The 5,635-nt window shown below is 38.5% G+C and overlaps 1 protein-coding gene across 1 annotated transcript in view; it reads left to right on the top strand.

Annotated features, from left to right (window-relative positions):
- The first annotated feature begins 70 nt into the window (after positions 1-70).
- tjp2a (tight junction protein 2a (zona occludens 2)) overlaps positions 71-5,635 on the top strand; it is a 110,912-nt gene continuing 105,347 nt past the window's right edge. Inside the window, exon 1 of the mRNA XM_078395362.1 lies at positions 71-169. The gene's annotated coding sequence lies outside the window, so the exon portion shown is untranslated. The remainder of the gene's footprint in view (positions 170-5,635) is intronic.

Below are 5,635 nucleotides of genomic sequence, written 5' to 3'. Positions count from 1 at the left end.
AACACCCACTGGTGATTTAGAGAGGAAGTTCCTGTGAGTCACCTGTATGTTATTCCAGTTTCGATGCTGAACAGGAAGTGGACCATTTCTGCTTATTTCTGGGGCTCCGCGACCAACAAAATATCCTGGAGTTAACCAGAGTCCCGGTGAGAGCTGTTCCCAGTGTTAAGTAAGTGAACAATAAGTTTCTTTGTAGTTAGTGCGAGTAATGTGTGTTTATGTGAGAGAGGGGCAGTTTCTAGGTAGATGGGTGTGTTCAGTCAGCAAATGCAATTGGGCTGCAACGATAAAAACATAAATGTTTATGTCATTTAGCAAAACTAAATCAAATTCCTGATTCAACACACATATTGACTGTGTTGGTGTGATACAGATCTCAATTCTGTTTACTGTTTACATCCATTAGCTAAAAAATGCTTGTAGTATTTTAATACATGTAACCTGAGTCTGCAAATGGTCTCACTACAAATGCAAAGGTTCTTGAGTTACAGTTGGCCACACCCATCAAGATTAACCTTTTTTGAAAAAGAAGTTGAGCGAGATGCTTGTTGTTTTGTGCCTTGTAATATAATGTACTTCCATTAACTAAGAGGTGGTGAAACACGCAATCCCTGGAAATTCTTCTCAAAATTTGGTTTGATTTTTTGTTTGCTGTATTTTCAGGCTTTTCATAAACCTGTTGCCCTTTTTTTTTTACAATGAAATGTCTGATAATGAACAGAACTAACAAAAGGAAAGGTTCAGTATTTATACAGTTGAGTGATTTTAAATTAGCTATAGCAGATTTTGTGATTTCAGTCTACCAGGCTAGTTAAAAATCTAGACACAAAATGCTGGAGTAACTCATTGGGACAGGCAGTATCCATGGAGAGAAGGAATGGGTGACGTTTTGGGCGAGACCCTCTTTATATTTCATTTTTAGTTAAAAATCTTGTTTTCTGTTGATGGAAAGTGACTTTCTAATTTTACAATCTTATGATTTGTATTCTTGAGGGTAGTACGTATATTGATTATGTGTGTGCCAGATACGTACAACTTTATTTTGATGTGCTTCCAGTGGGAATAATGGAGGTGCAAAGATTGGACTACTTTGCAACCAAAACTATGATTAGGTTTTCTTCAACTTTATTAAAAAAAAATTCTACTTCTGAATTTCCATACCATGTGTAATTAGAAATAGAGTAGAATCAGGTAATGTGGTGAGAAAACTCAAGGCCTTTCACAACAGTATTACGAAGCAAAAATTAAAATTGGTGTACAAAAAATAGATATACTCCTTTCTAACTCTATCATACCCACATTTTTTGTATTGCTCCATTAATTTCTCTGCCTGCAACTTAGCTCTGAAATTCCTGCACTAAACATAAACTTTTTTTTTCCTTTTTCTTTAAGATTCTTTTTGAAGCATCTCTCTTTGTCCCAGTCATGTACCCTGATATCTCCTTATGTTGTTCATTGTCAAATTTTGATTTTCTTTTGCCTTTCCCTGAAGTGCCTGGGGATGGTTTAAAACATTAAAGTCACAATATAAATGCAATTTGTTGGATTTGATAATATACATTTAAGCCAGATGACAAAAGGCATAACAATTAACTCTCATTGCTTAAATTTAACTTCCATAGTCATTCACATACAGGTTTTCCCCAGTTTATGAATGCCTGACTTATGGACCCTCATACATATGAGGGAGCACCCGTGACATTATTAAATTCAAAAGACGAATGTATGTATATACTGTACATTAATTCCTACAAACGGCAGAACTAGTTTAAGAAGATAACTGCAGATGCTGGTACAAATCGAAGGTATTTATTCACAAAATGCTGGAGTAACTCAGCAGGTCAGGCAGCATCTCGGGAGAGAAGGAATGGGTGACGTTTCGGGTCGAGACCCTTCTTCAGACTGAACTAGTTTTCTCTCTTTCTCAATACTTTCAGTCATTGTTCGTTCTTATCACTTTTTTTCATGTCAGTCATTACATTACTGCAGTGTTATGGCCACATCGGGTGATTTTGTGTATTTTCCAAATTTTAGACAAAATCTACTTATGGACGTCAGCAAAAATTGAACCTGTTCGTTACTCAGGGACAGCCTGTACTGCTCACTGTGCATTGTGTTCCGTATTTGCTATGTGCTTGCCTTTGTTTGATTACTCCAATTTTTATGCACAAGTTCTGTTCCACCAGCAAAGTTTGCACTGAAGGTGTGTTAAAATGTTGATTGCACATTCGCAACCAATAGAAGACTTTTATTTTCCATTGAAGCCTATCCTGAGGTGGAAGTTTTGACTTTGGCTTTCACCAGGCAAATGTGTGGTAGGATATTGCCTACTCTTGAACTCCCCTTGAAGTTCTGGTTCTAAAAAGGTCAAAACTAAAAGGTGTTCTTTATCCTGGTACGTTTGGAGCTGAAAATGAAAATGGAAGAAGTCGTGCCAATATTTTAATAAGCATAATTTTCCCAGCTTTCCCCAGTAACAGCAAAAATTCACACTGTATGAACATTGAATTATCCAAATTGAAGTAATGCTCCCCTTTCACCTTCACTCCCATCCCTCCACCCCAGGTCCCCTCATCTTGTACACATTTGGCATGGTCTGGCTGGATAATATGCAAAACAATGTTTTAACTACCTTCGTACATGGGACAACAATAAATCAATAACAGAAACTGCATATAGCAGTGAGATAATGACTAGATCCTTGATTGTTTGGTGATATTGACCATGATAAGTATTGGCCCATGACAATATTTGTAATACCCTTATGGGATCTTTTCTAACCTCCTGAGAGGGAAAACCCTTGCTTTAACATGTCATTTGAAAGGTGGCACTACTAATCGTGCAGCACTCTCTCAGTAATGTTCAGGACCTATTGAATCCTCAGCCACGACTTAAACAGCATTGAGCCAGGTTACACACTTACTGAGAACCTGCATAATTAATTTGCAGTAAGGAGTTTCACTTTTCAACAGTAGAAGGCTCACTCATACAATGACCGTCAACTATCCTGCATCGAAATGAGAGCAGTCGCTCAACACCTCATGTACTAGTAGAGGGCAGCCATGGTAGCTGCTCAGTGTAACAATTGTCTTTTCGGATGGATGCAAAAGATTCCATGGCATTATTTTAAAGAACACCAGGTGAGTTCCATGTTTATTTCGCTGTAAGCACCACCATTGCAGATTGCCTGATCATTATCACAATGCTGTACTTGGGACATTATTATGTGCAAACTCATTGCTGTACTTAATAAACAGCTGTACTTCATGACCACACTAGAAAAATATTTAGTAAAATGCCAGTATTTCTCTGTTGGTCGCTACCACTCTTATGCTTCATAGGAGTCTCCTATCACCCGCTTCATCATCTACAATGTATTTGTCTCTGGTGTTTGGCAAGTCTTCCCTTTAAATATACATTATACAGAGAATAATGTTGCTTACCTTTTCACAGCACTAAATCCTTTCAGTCATAATGACCAACTTGCCATTTAAGTTATATTTACTTGTGCACCTGACTTACAGTAAATTGTTCTTCATTTGCTTTTGATGAGGCTGCCTGAGAGTTATTGCAGCCAGCATTTAGGGTGATGGATTCAAATTAATTTTGAATGTTCAAATGGGAATTGGATTAATACTAGTGGAACTAAGTGGAATTCCTTTCTTTTTAAAAAACGGTGCAGATCTGAATGGCTTTAATAATTTCATTATTGAATTGCTTTAATATATTGAGATAATCTAACGATCAACCTTGTACATTTGAGTTGCAAGCCAAATTTCCCAGAATGGCTTCCTCATTTTATTTTCTTATACCAGTGCTAGGACCAGCAGAAGGGTCTTGACCCGAAACGTCACCCATTCCCTCTCTCCTAGATGCTGCCTGACCTGCTGAGTTACTCCAGCATTTTGTGATACCTTCGATTTGTACCAGCATCTGCAGTTATTTTCCTTCTCAATATTTATAACTCGTATTTTGTTTATGAATCCCTCAGTGGTTACACATCTACCTTTCTAAAGACTTCAACACTTGCAATCCTCCAAGATCCCAGTATTTCTCTAATTCTGGGTTCTTAAATTCCCTGAAGTTGAACATTATTGGCAACTATGCCTTCACCTCCCAAATCTAGAATTCCCTTTCTAAATTTCTCTCCTTTTAATATTCCGTAAACCTACTTTCTTGAACAACCTTGTGGTACGAATATTTTCTTGCATATGTAACTCGTTGCCAAATTGTTGTTTTATAGCAGTGTTGAACTATCTTTGGAAATTTAGGCAGGAGAATGGGCTTGAGTGGAAAAATAAATACACCATGATCGAATGTCAGAATAGCCTAATTCTGTTTGTATGTCTTATGAATTGCTATATTAAACAATTTGTATTCATGTGATTTCATTAAATTTTAGGCATATTAACAGAAAAATAACCAAGCAATGTAGTCTCCCTGTAATAATTAGTATGCCAATAGTGTGGCAAGACCTGGCTCATCTTAGACAAATTGCAAAAATAAAACAACTAATATTGTTTCAATTGCTTCTAATAATGAACGACGATATTTTAAGAGCTGAACTTGTTTAGTGCATTTCACAGTATCCAAAAGTGTAATTGTTGTAATAATCCGGAAATTGTTGCAGCGAATTTATACACAGCAAGCTCCAGCAGTGGCAAGTTTTGATGGGTTTTGCTGGCATTTCCATAAATGTAGACATTTATCAGCATGTGTCAGCAAGTCAGTGCAAGTTGCAGATTTATTAGTTGAAGCCCCACTGGCAATTTCCTGGTTCTGTTCCCCTAATGGCATTCAGTGGCTGAGTAGGAGTTGGCCGAGATTCCCAAAAATGTGCAAAATGAATGGATATGGTGTTCCCGGCAATTACTGCCCATCTATCTACTAAAACTCTCATCTTGTTTATATACATATTTGGACCCGAAATACTGTCAAAATGGTACATGATAGTGCATCAATTTTGGGCCCACCTTACTCACCATGGCCCCACGGTTTAAATGGTGGTTATATTTTAAAAGTTATTCACTTTTTAAACTTTAAAAATTACTTTTTCAACTTTAATAAATGCCTTTTCCACCTGCCCTGCCCGTCAGCCGTGCCTGCGCAGTAATATCTCCGTGTTCGATGTCACAATGGGAACCCAACGGGTCCGCGCCTGCGCAGTTGGTGCCCGTTGATCTAATACTTACCTAAGATGGCCGCTGGACCTGCACATGCGCAGAAGCTAACGGATCAGCGCCTGTGCAGTTGGGGCCCGTTGATCTAATACTTGCGTAAGATGGCTGCCGGATCTGCGTGTGCGCAGAACCCAACAGGTCTGCGCCTGCGCAGTTGGGGCCCGTTGATGTTGAGGGAGGGATGGAGTGGGTGAGTGGGGGAGGGGAGGGTGCTACACCAATGCAGAAGAGGTTTGGACCCAACGTGTCCACAGCATCCCTAATAAATCTTTCATCTGTGCTTCTGACAATGCAAAATCCCTTTGATCCCACAATGCAGCGTCAGTGCAGATTATATGCTCAAGTCTCTGTTGAAGAAACATGAAACAACCAACCTCTAACTCGGAATCAAGAGTATTTCCCACTGAGTCGCTCTGACTACATCAATTCCTCATGATTAAGACTATAAAAACTGT

Source organism: Rhinoraja longicauda, chromosome 3 (assembly GCF_053455715.1).
Source record: "Rhinoraja longicauda isolate Sanriku21f chromosome 3, sRhiLon1.1, whole genome shotgun sequence".
In the NCBI taxonomy this organism is placed as follows: domain Eukaryota; kingdom Metazoa; phylum Chordata; class Chondrichthyes; order Rajiformes; family Arhynchobatidae; genus Rhinoraja; species Rhinoraja longicauda.
This window is presented reverse-complemented; position numbering and strand designations above follow the sequence as displayed.